Source organism: Nelumbo nucifera, chromosome 1, assembly GCF_055504915.1.
Source record: "Nelumbo nucifera cultivar China Antique chromosome 1, China Antique-T2T, whole genome shotgun sequence".
In the NCBI taxonomy this organism is placed as follows: Eukaryota; Viridiplantae; Streptophyta; class Magnoliopsida; order Proteales; family Nelumbonaceae; genus Nelumbo; species Nelumbo nucifera.
In genome coordinates this window covers 141,148,849-141,161,664 of record NC_142649.1, presented here as the reverse complement: position 1 = coordinate 141,161,664, position 12,816 = coordinate 141,148,849, and the positions used below count along the sequence as shown (strand labels likewise).

Genomic DNA, 12,816 nt, shown 5'->3' with positions numbered 1-12,816 from the left:
TCCATTCTCTGATGTCTAGTTCGGAGGGTTCAGACAGTTCAAGCGGGTCTGATGTAGGTTCTACGAACCAATTTGCGTCCCCCGATAGTTCAAGTGAGCCCAATGTAGGTCCTGAGGAAGGGGTTGAACCTACAAGCCGAGGTGCCTCGGGTAGGTCGGCATCCACCTCCCGTCGCAGCCGGGTTTTAGATCAGTTCGGCCCTTCGACTATGACGCCTGAGGGACTTCAATCCCTCATAGACTACTACAACTTGCCCGGGGAGCACGCCTACTTCATCCTTACGGGTAGCTTCCCTTGGGAACACGGTCCTGATGAGATCGTGATTTTCTGGGAGCAGCTTGCTGCGGGGCTGCGACTGCCTTTTCATCCTATTCTCGTCGAGGTTCTAAACCACTTCGGTGTGACGGTCGGCCAGCTTCACCCGAACTCCATTAGGAATTTAGTGGGGACGATCTCCTTATTCTGTGACGAGAACTTTCCTTTGGATCTGGAGATTTTCTCCTCTATTTTAAAGCTGAAAAAGCAAGCGGGTCCCCTTCCCGGGCATAGGCGGGCATACTACCTGTCTCCTCGCCCAAGCTTCAAGCTCTTACACGGACTCCCTAATAAGGTCCCGGCGTGGAAGCGGGACTATTTCGGGGTGCGAAGTGCGCTGGGGTGGCCGTTTCAAACCGGCTGGGGGTTGGCCGCTCCCGACTCCGGCGTCACACTCGATAAGGAGACGGCAAAGGGCCTCCAGAAATGGGCACGGCTTGGGCTGGAGTGTCAACGGTATCTGACGGAGGCCAAGCTTATTGCTGCTGGCCTGAGTTCAGGTAGGTTCTTTCCCTAGCGATCCTGTCTTGCTCTTCTTTTACGTGTCTTACTGATGTCGAACTCCTTTTCGCAGGTACGATGAACTCTCGAGGGACCCGAGGTGGTTACTTGTTCCAGGGCATGAAGAGGAGAAAACGGGTGGCTAAGCGAGCTCACGCCGAACCACCCCAGGGTGCGGAGCCCGAGGTGCCGGACTATACAGCGGAGGATCAGCCCATGGAGCCCGAGATGGTTCCTCCTATGCAGGAGCCGGCGGGGGCTCCTTATGCCGAAACCACACACACAGGGGCTCCCGCTTACTCCGAGTCTGCCCATACGCGAGCTGGGCCATCGGGCTCGGAGGCCCCGGGGGACTTCTGGAGTGTGCTGTCGCCTGTTCACGCTCTTCAACGGAGTAAGGAGGCCATGTTTCCCGAGGAAGTCGTGGCGTGGACCGAGCTCCCTCTGCACCAAGTGGCCTGCCGTGCCGTTACTCATGCCATGGTGGTAAGTGCTCCCTTCTTTAGAGTTCTTCGGCCTTTATTCTTCTATTCGTTCCTTTGATCCCGTTTCCCTTTGATAGGTGAACTCTTCTATTCACGCCTTAGCGAACCAGGTGGAGAGGTGCTCGAGGCAGGCGCGAGCTACCGAGGAGGCTGCTCGCCTCGTGCGGTCTAGGCAGGCGAGGTCTCAAAGAGATGCCGAGGCCATGGGAGTGGTGGTGAAGCATATGGCGGAATTGAAGCTGGACCTACAGCATCAGGTCGAGTATCTTCAGGAGGATATCAGGGAGAGGACTCAGATCTTCTCTCAAGGCATCGAAGACGCGAAGAAGAAAGCTGTCAGTGATTATATTGCTTCGCCGGATTTCGATGATCTGATGGTGGACTCTTACAGGAGGGGTTTCAAGCTAAGCCGGTGGATGATCCGGAATACGTACCCCGAGCTCGATACCAGCACCATATCCACTTCGCGCATTACTCAAGAGATGGCTAATGCTGCGGATGCCGAACCGGACTCCGAGGGGGAGGCAGGTCCTTCGGGTGTTGTCGAAGTGGCTTCTGATAATGATGAAGTAGCCCCTAGCTTGTAAAATGGCTTTTTGTTCAAGTGGCTTCTGATAATGTACTCAAGAAATGGCTTTTTTTTTTCAAATGTACACCTTTATCTGAAATGAAATGGCTTTTTGTTCAAGTGCTGGTTGTCCTGTCTTCGAGCTGCATTTTTTGCCGAACTGACCATTTCGGTTCTTCAGTTCGTTTTCTACCTAGGCTTCGGGGTACTTTCCTTGGTGGTTTATAGGTAGTATCTTCTTAAGTTGACGACGTTCCATGCTCGGGGTACTTGTTTCCCTTCTAGGGTTTCGAGCTCGTATGCCCCCCCACCGAGTGCTTTCTTTACTCTGTAGGGTCCTTCCCAGTTTGGTCCAAGTTTCCCTACACCGGGTTCGGGCACCATGACCTTATGGAGAACCAGGTCGCTGACGCGGAAGTTCCTCTTCTTTACTCGCGCGTTATAATACCGAGCTACCTTTTGTTGGTAGGCCGCAGTTCGGATGTGTGCAAGGTTCCTCACTTCGTCCAGTAGGTCGAGGTTGGTGCGTAACTCGCCCTCGTTTGTCTCTTCGTCGTGCGCTTCTAGTCGCAGCGTAGGCACTTCGATTTCCACCGGGATCACCGTCTCGGTGCCGTAGGTGAGGTTAAAGGGTGTTTCTCCTGTGGCGGTTTTTTCCGTGGTTCGGTGAGCCCATAGAACACTTGGTAGTTCGTCTGCCCACAAACCTTTGGCTCGGTCTAATCGTGCTTTCAGTCCGCGGAGGATGGCTTTGTTCATTACTTCTGTTTGGTCATTTGCCTGTGGGTGTGCGACCAATGTGAAGTTCTGACTAATACCCATACTTTGGCACCATTCTTGGAACTTGATATCTTCAAACTGTTTGCCGTTGTCGGAGATCAGTACCCGAGGTAGCCCGAAGTGACATACAATGTTCTTCCAAAAGAAGTTCTGTATGTTTCGGGCTGTAACTATTGCCAGGGGTTCAGCTTCTATCCACTTTGTGAAGTAATCTACTGCCACCACTAGGAATTTTCTCCCGCCTGTCGCTGGTGGGAATGGCCCCAGGAGGTCGATGCCCCATTGGGCGAAGGGCCATGGGCTGGTGAGGTATTTGAGGTCGGCAGCGGGCTAATGGTGGATGTTGGCATGCTTCTGACACTTGTCGCATTTTCTGACGAGCTCGATTGCCTCTATCTTCATCATTGGCTAGTAGTATCCTTGTCGAAGTGTTTTTTGGGTAAGGGCTCTGCCCCCCAGGTGTCCGCCGCACAAGCCTTCATGAGTGTCGCGGAGTACCAATCCGACTTCGGCTGGGCGCAAGCATCACAGGTAGGGGAGCGTGTAGGATCGTCGGTACAACCGTTCGTCTATCATGACGTATTTGGCTGCCTGGCGCTGCACCCTCTTGGCTGCGTTGCGGTCCGCGGGGAGGGTTCCGTCTAGCAGGAAGCTCGCGAGTGGGTCGATCCAGCTCGGCTCTGCTTTAGTGACGGGAGTGACCTCTTCTGCCCCACTGAGAATGCTGGGCCGAGGTAAGTCCTCTACGTACACGGTTCTCCTGGCGTTGTGGCTCGTGCTAGCTAGTCGGGCCAGGGCGTCAGCCTCAGCGTTCTCTGACCTCGGGATTTGCTTGATGAAGTGTGACTGGAAGTTGAGCAGGGTCTCCTTTACTTTTGCCAAGTATGCAATCATTGTGAGCTCGCGTGCTTCGTATTCGCCTGTAACTTGGTTGACCACGAGCTGGGAATCACTGCAGATAATCATGTGCTTTGCTCCAACCTTGTGCACTAGGTTTAGCCCGGCTATCAGCGCCTCGTACTCCGCCTCCTTGTTGGATGCCGCGAACTCAAAGCGTAGTGCGTATTCCAGCTTTGTTCCGCTCGGGCCGCGTAGCACTATTCTAGCCCCGCTGCCTTGTTGGTTCGAGGAGCCATCTACGTGAAGGATCCAGTGCTCCTCATCCCAGTTCGCGCTTGGTCTAACCAGGAGGGATGCTACACTGGCTGCTACTTCACGGGGTTCGGACTCGTTTGGCTTGGGAGCTCCGAGCTCGCCCGAACTGGGGATCTCGGGCTCGACCGGCTCAGGGGCTTCGAGGCTAAACGTGCATTCTGCGATAAAATCTGCCAAGGTTTGGGCCTTAATGGCAGTTCTTGGCTTGTACTGGAGATCATACTCGCTGAGTTCGATGGCCCACTTCGTCAGTCGGCCAGAAACCTCGGGTTTGAGTAAAACTTGTCTTAGAGGTTTGTCGGTCAGGACGATGACGGTGTGAGCCTGGAAGTACGGGCGGAGTTTCCGTGCTGCTATCACCAGTGCGTACGCTAGCTTTTCTATTGCGGGTACCTTGTCTCTGCTCCCTGCAAGATTTTACTAACATAATATATGGGTCGTTGGACCCGGTTTGCTTCCTTTACTAGTACCGAACTGACCACCTCGTCGCTAGCCGAGAGGTACAGTTCTAAGACTTTGCCTTCCTCGGGCCGAGCTAAGGTTGGCACACTGGCGAGGTAACCTTTTAGCTCGTCAAACGCGAGCTGGCAGTCTTGGGTCCACTCGAACCCTTTGCCTTTGATTGCTTTGAAGAAGGGTAGGCAGCGATCTGCCGACTTGGACATGAAGCGGCTTAGAGCGGCTATGCGGCCGTTTAGCCTCTGAACTTCTTTTACTTTCCGAGGCGGTCTCATATCTAGGATGGCTTTTATCTTGTTCGGGTTGGCTTCGATACCGCGTCGATTGACAATGTAGCCTAGGAATTTACCCGAGGTGACGCAAAAGACGCATTTGTTGGGGTTTAATTTCATGCTAAACTGACGCAGGATTTGGAAGACAGAGTCCAAGTCTTTTATTAGTTCTTGTGAAAACCGTGTCTTGACGACCATGTCGTCTACATAACATTCTATCTTTGTGCCAATCAGGGACCGAAACAGCCTATTTACAAGTCTTTGGAAGGTCGCCCCGGCATTTTTTAACCCGAAGGGCATGACCTTGTAACAGTACAGACCGAACTCGGTTATGAAGCTGGTTTTTTCCTCGTTAGACTGGTCCATTCGGATTTGGTTGTAGCCTGAGTAGGCATCCAGGAAGCTTAGCAACTCATGTCCCGAGGTCGCGTCCACTAGGCGGTCTATCCTAGGAAGGGGGAAGCAGTCTTTCGGGCAAGCTCGGTTCAGGTCGGTGTAGTCGACGCATATGCGCCACTTTCCGTTCGTCTTTTTCACCAGCACAGGGTTGGCCACCCAGCTCGGGTAATGGACTTCCCTTATGAAGTCTGCCTCGAGGAGCTTCTCGACTTCCTCGTCGACCGCCTTCCAGCGCTCTGGGGCTAAGTTCCGTTTCTTCTGTCTAACGGGTCTGACTAAAGAGTCTGTGTTAAGTTTGTGAGTTATAGGGCTAAGGTCAATACCGGGTATATCGGCCGCGGACCATGCAAAAATATCTAAATTTTGAAGTAAAAAACTTACCAGTTCGGTCCGTAGGGGTTCTTCAATGGAAGCACCGATCTGGAGTGTGCGAGCTGGGTCCGTAGGCGAGGTTGGGATCGCGACTGTTTCCTCTGTGGGCGAGGCTCGTTCTTCGCCTTGTTCCGCGGGCCGCTCCAGATCGAGGTCGCCGGCTGCCTTGGTCTTTCCCTTTAGGGTGGCAGCGTAGCACTTGCGGGACTCGAGCTGGTCGCCCCGCACTACCCCCACACCGAAGTCCGTAGGGAACTTCATGGCCAAATAGTAGGTGGAGACCACCGCCCACAGGATATGCGTGATTGGCCGCCCTATTATGGCATTGTATGGGGAGGGGGTCGTGACCACCAGGAAGTCGTGGTTGAGTCTGGCCGCGCAAGGCCACGTGCCGACTTCCACAGGTACCATAATTTTTCCGAGGGGCCTGACTTCCTCTCCGCTGAAGCCCACCAGGGGAGTATTTGCGGGCTTTAGTTTGCTCCTCGGCAGCTGTAGCCGATCAAACGCTGATTTGAAGAGGATGTCCGCCGAGCTGCCCGAATCTACGAGTACGCGTCTAACCTCGAAGTCGCTGATCCTTAGTTTAATGACAAGCGCGTCATCGTGAGGGTAGCGAACTCCTCGCGCGTCGTCTTCCGTGAAGAGGATTGGCTCTTCGGTCTTTGGCCTTTTCGGAGGGTTCTGCTCCTCGAGGACCGCTTCGTGAACTGAAGTCCGGGTTGCCGCCAATGTACACCCCGCTACCACCGAACCTCCCACAATTACATGGATGGTTCCCCGAATTGGCCTCTCTACCGGAGGCTGTCGCTGCAACGGTTCGGCAGGCCTGCTGCTAGTTTCGGGGGCGTCCTTTTCGTGCTCGCCTGGCCGATCCGCTTTATTGCTATTATTGTTGTGCTGTACAAAGTTTCTTAAGTATCCGCGACGGATGAGCCCCTCTATTTCGTCTCGGAGGTTATTGCACTGCTCGGTACTGTGACCATGGTCCCTATGGAAACTACAATACAAATTCTTGTTTCTTTCATTCGGATTTCCCTTTAGGCGAGGTGGCCATTTCACGTACGAGGCGTCCTTGATCGTCATTAAGATCTCGGTCCACCTTGTGTTCAGTGGCGTGTAATCCGTCCGAACTGGTAGGGGAGCTCGGAACGACTGGTTCAGTTTTGGGTCCCGGGCCGGGTGTTTTCGGTCGGCTGAGTTAGAGGGCTCGCCATCCCTCTTTCTTTTCTCGTTTCCGCCCTCGGTTTGTTGGTTGATTTCCTCCTCCGTCCTCATGAACTTGTCCGCGAGCTTGAGGAACTTGGCCACGGTCATGGGCTGGTTAGCTACCATGTGCCATTTGAACTCTTTGTGCGTCACCCCTCTTTTTGCTGCGGCGAGCTGCACCGCGGGGTCTAACCGCGGTATCTGTAAGCATGCTTCATTGAATCGTTTGATGTAGCCCCGTATGGGTTCTCCTTCCCTTTGGACTACCCCGAAGATGCTTTCCTCTGTTCTGGGGCACCGTTTTCTGGTGACAAAGTGTGCAGTGAAGACCTGCACGAACTGAGCCTAACACTTTATCGACCCGGGGGCCAGGTTCCTGTACCAAGTGCGGGCTACCCCTTTGAGGGTGGTGGTGAAAGCCACACACATGCATGATTCGCTGGCTCTAGTGAGGTGCATTTGGGACTGGAAAGCGTCAACGTGGTCGTTGGGGTCGAAGGACCCGTCATACTTGTCTAGAGGTGGGAGCTTGAAATCTTTGGGCAAGGGGACTGCCAGGAGTTCTGATGCGAGGAGGAAGGAACTGAGAGAATCGGAGCAACTCCTACCTCATCCGAGCTCGTCTCGCCTTTGCCTCTAAGCTCTGACAGGACGCGGGTGGCGGTTCGTCGATCTCGACGGCGCCTTCGCTGCTGAGTGGGCCTTGTACTGGCGCTGCTGGCCTCCGTGTTGCCGAGCTCGATGGGCCCAGAGTGCTGGTAGTCCGCTGTTTCCAGTGCGCCGAATCGGTTTTCCACGAGTGGGAACTCCGGTTTGGAGCCTTGAGGTGCCGATCTCGTGGGTGAGGTTCCCGACCCGCCTGCGAGCTGCGAGGCGGGGATGACTTTTCTTTCTCTCCGGCCTGGGGACGAGGCCTGGCTGTTTGGGGGGTTTTGGGGCCTGGAGGCCTTTCCTTGGTGGAGGCGCCCATCCTACAGAGAGGCCTTGACCGGCTTCGGAGCAGGGTGGCGAGGTGGAAGTAGTGGTTGGTTCAGTGGCAGTTGGGGGAACTGCTGTTGATAGTGATACTGGGAGAGGTTGTGCAACACTTGGTGCTGTGAAGCTGGTGTTGCTGGAATTGTTGCATCTGGGCTTGCATTGCCCGCATGCACTGATCAGGTCGTCCAACCGATTTTGGCTAGCTGCCAGGGGGACGGCGGTTGGTTCAGTGAAGGTAGTCTCGATGGGGAGAGGAAAGGGGATGTTTGTGGCAGGAAGGTTTACAGGCGCCACTGCTTGAGGCGTATTCAGATTGGGAATTCCGTCCACCGAGAAGGGGATGGTGAACTGCCCAACACACACCACGGGAACTTGAGGCTGTTCTCGGGTGGTGTTTGTCTCTATGCCGCGTCCGACGTTGCTGGAAGAGGCCATGAGTGTTGAGTTTTTCAAAGAAGAAGAAAGGGGTATGAGATTTTTGGAGGGAGGCCTTTCGAAGCGTTCCCACAGACAGCGCCAATTGATGATGCACAATCCGGCCGGTCTTAGCTGTCAACGATCTTGCCTTTGAGCTGGGTGGCAGGGGACCTGAAACGGAGGGAGTGAAGAAGCTTCGGGGAGAACCCGGTGTAAGGGCTCCGAAGCTCAAGTTAGAGTCTTTTCAAAGGCAAGATAAGCCAGATAGCGCAAAAGTTAGCATACCTCGTTCTTGTGGGGTAGGAGCCTTTTATAGCCACCTCGCGCACTTACTTCCAGGCTTCTGTCAGATCGGGCATGATTATTTCTGAGCTCCCGCCAGTTCGGATGTCATTTCCTCTGGCCGGACAGAACCGCCACTGCTCCTTTTGTTGGAGCCGTCTATGCGGCTAGTAACGACGGTGCAGGTGGCGGTAGCAGGAGGCCGTTTGAAGTGCGGCTGTCAGGCGTCAGATCCCAAATCAGTCAGGTGCGCCGCCCTTTGATACGGGCGTCCTTGGTGTCAGGTACGTTTGGTCAGCCTGGTGTTTCGGAAGCGAAGTGCTGGAGTGGCGAGTGAGATGTCTTGAGCTCGGTTTGGGGAGTATTCCGAACTGCCATGGGTCAGCTCGGGTCACAACTTTGCGAGGCTTGGGACCCGAGGTAGTTCGTGCTCCTTGCAGGGAGCTCGGGTTCTCAGTAGGGAGCTCGGGTTCTTAATAGGGAGCTCAGACTCTTAATAGGGAGCTCGGACTCCCAGTAGGGAGCTCGGACTCTTGGTAGGGAACTCGGGCTCCTAGTAGAGCGGTCTGGTGGAGTTCAGACTCGGTAATAAGCTTGGACTTCGTTACTTTCGGTGCTCGTTTTGGGCGCTCTGCTGTCCTGAGTTGTTTGCTTTTGCCACATGTCGGGTGATTGCGAGGTCGGGCCAAATTTCCCTTCATCATTAACGTAACATTGGATTTAATTATACAGGAATTAAACAATTGCAGGCATGGAAACATTGGAATGAAAGGACACTTAGAGAGTTGATTGATTCATCTCTGAATAATTGTTATCCGGTGAATGAAGTGACAAGATGCAGCCACATAGGGTTGTTATGCGTTCAAGAAGATCCAGCTAATAGACCTAACATGGCCATCTGTAGTTGTCATGCTTAATAGAAATTCTGTCTCCCTCCCGCTTCCACTACCACCTGGATTTCAATAATGGTCAGGCAGAGAGAATGCAATTCAAATGCAGGTTGTTTGAACAATTCTACCATGTCACCAATTCTTTGGTCTACGGACAAAGCTCCAGTTTCTGACTTATACCCTCGGTAGAACGTTCAATAAGTAAGAAGAGTAAACGGCTACAATTAACTAGAACTTACATTTCTTAGAGCAGTGAACAATAAAATGAGTTGTGTATTAGATTTAAGTATAATATAGTTTCCATATAATTAAAAGCTTCTATGGATTTTTTTGATATTTCATTTGGCTCTCGTTTGGGAAGTGAGTGTATAATCTGGTTGGTTTAGAATTAAAATTCTCATGTATAAACATGAAATTCGACGATCATATGTGTGTGTGTGTGCGAGATTTAAACAGAATGTGTTATAATTAGGTACCCATGTACTTCAGATACTATGTGAACTGACATAAACTGTGAGTATACTTTTAGTAATCAAAGCCATTCAATTTGTGAGATCCATCGTGAATGTTCAACCGTTATCTCATTAAAAAAAAATGAATCAAATTACATTTCTCAAGCCAAGTATAGTGTGTAGAATTGAATCTACTTCTACAAAACGGTCTATTCATTTGATGATTAGGTGGATCCGATCAAGTATACAGGTCCACTAATTCTGGCTCTAGCTCCAACATATTTTCTAGTACTTGCCCCAACTCTGCAAGAATGTAGTTAGTAACATACCAAACACAACAGCAGAAGGAATATTGCTGAATGTTTCTCTTAATTTACGTTGTTACTTAAATTGTATATACTTGTGTAAAATTCCACCATCTGAAATCCGAATGAGGTCCCAAAAAATTAATTATATCATGGTGCCAGATCATAGAAATTTAATCTAAATTCTCAACATATAATCGGAACCAAATGCCTGAAATCCTTGCTATATATATATATATATAACCAAATTCTAGACAGAACCCCCAATCTGAAAAGCCCTGATAAATTGGAAATAGAACTCGTCCCTTGTGAAGCTGAGAGCATCGCTGATGCAAGTCGATCTGATGCTGGAATCTGTTATATATCCACACCAACTCAAAAGACACTGCAGCTGTACCTCCGGACATGACCTCTACTTATATAAATTCGTTGAGAGATGTTATCAAATAGACGACAGTAGTGTCTTGTGGGTAGCAGAGAAAGAGTCTTTTAGATGCTAAAGTTGTACAAAGCACAATTCGAGTTATTTTTTATTTTCTGTGCATCATTTTCTTTTTGTTTTGATTTTGCTCTTTGGATAGCAATTTTTCCTTTTAAAGTTTGTACTTTTGTCTCATTTGCACTCACTGAGAGTGTAAATTTTGCATCCTAAAAACAGTTTCAGTATTTGCATCATCTTCCTTTTACATCAATTCTCTCTCATATATAAAGTAAGGATCACATCATCTTGCTTCCTTTCACACTCGCAAACAAATAACTGGCTCCTATCTCCATTCCCTTCATAAAGTGGGTACCATTTAATTTACTTCCAATTTTACTTCTCAAAAATAAATAAGATAAAGTCAAATCTAAAGAAAAAATATGCCATGCATAATTAATTTACATAGCCTAGTTGCATTGCCATGCATTTACACTAGTGTAAAAAAATAAAATAAAAGCACTAATAGGTTTAGTTGGTGAGGCACTGAGGCTAGGCATAAGATACATAATTGATAAAAATTCAAAATAGTTATATATTTCAACCCAAAATTTGTAGAAAAACACAAAAAATCGCAAATATTTTAGATACACAGAAAATTATAAAACTTTCCAAAAAAAAAAAAAAACAGCTGATCTGAGTTTTGGCTTCTCTCAAAATCTACTTAAATTTTCCATGATAAGCAACCACTCTTGTTTGAAATTGTCAGCAATCAATTCAATCCTCTTTATGCAAATTTCCCTTACGTTTTAGGTGTGTAAATTTTCCTTCATGAATTCTTCACTTTTCTTATTCTCTCAGTTGAATTAATTCATGGACCAGTATAATTTAATGTGTCTAGACTATTAAATCTGTTCAAATTGGTTTTAATTTAGATTGGTTCCAATCCAGACCTGTTTCATTGATGCCTTTGTGTTCTTATATTCTATCAATGGACCAGATATTGGTTCAATCTGACCCAATTCAATATAAATCTATTTTGAATTGACTAGGTCCAATCCAATACAATAAATACTTTAGACCATTATGTTTGGACTGGTCCAATTCAATATCTTATGGATTCATCCAATCCGTCCAAATTAACTTTGATTTGAATAGGGTCCAACCCAAAACCGGTCCATTGACACCTCTAGTGAGCAATAGCCACCAGTTCACCAACCATTTTCGAATAGCAAAGCTAATCTGGTTAATGGAACAGAAAGTGGGTAATCTCTTGGGTGAACCAACAAATTAAAGAGTATCAGAACTTGTCGATTGTTGATGTTGGGCATTTTCAATACTAGCGGGGACTCTGTGATGCACAGGTTTTGTTAAACAAAAGTTAAACAATAGAAACACATAGGAGTATACAATGTTTTAGATTTTAACTTTTAAATAATTAATAATTACTTATATTTTATATACTACTTTTAATATTTTTTTACAATACAATAATTTATTTCAGCTAGACTTGTTCATTAAACCGATGAAACCAACCCATCCCAACTTAACCCAAGTTGGTCGATTTTCTAATATTTTTGATAGGCTTCAGTTCAATAATTTCCCAATATAACCAGGTTGGGTTAGTTTTGGTTTGGCCATTTGTAAACAGACCAAAATTGAATTGACCTGACCATAGATATATATTAATATTTTCAATATAGGAAAGTGGAAAATTTCCCATATTTCTTAGTCTTAAATATTTTACGTTATAAATTTAATTTTTTAATTTACTTTTTTAATAATACTACTATAATTTTTTAAATCTTTTGAATCACCATCTAAATTGAAAACCGGTTCAAACTGATACAACCCAAGTTGGCCAGTTTTCACTAATGGTCGGTTAGTTTCGGGTGACCAACTCCCCAACTCGACCAGGTCAATTCGGTTGGCCAAATAATTTGCAATGGAGTTGAACCGACCTATTAACGCTCCTAATTTCAGCCAAGTTAATATTCTAATCTCCAAAAAATAATAATAATTTAATCTCCAATAATTATTGATAATTTATAGCGAAAATAAACAATTGTTGAAAATAAATTTATGACAAAAATACAATAAATAACTAAAAAACATTAAATATAATAATTAAAAAATAAATATAATAAAATGTTTAAAATATTTTATTATTTAAATTTTATTTATTTTAAAGTTATTACATAATATTAAATATTTTAATATATAATTATTTATCTATTTTAATAGTTTTTATTTAAAATATTTAGTTCTTGAAATATTTAGATACTATTTTTTTTATTTTTATTAGTTCAATAAAATTTAAATAATTTTTTATTGAAATTTTTTTATTTATAAAATTATAATTTACATTGTCATTACATAATTTCATTATGAATTTCATAAAAATATAAAATTATTAATAATATGAACATTATCAAATCTATTTCAATTTTTTGTATTTTTTATGAGTTTTTTAAATTTATTACATAGTTTTTTTATAATATTTAAATAATTATTGAAATTTTTACTTTAAACTTTTTTTAGATAGATATAAATGAAAA

General features: G+C 46.9%; 1 pseudogene; it reads left to right on the top strand.

Annotated features, from left to right (window-relative positions):
* Window positions 1-12,816, top strand: part of LOC104590607 (cysteine-rich receptor-like protein kinase 25) — a 70,972-nt pseudogene that overhangs the window by 10,822 nt on the left and 47,334 nt on the right.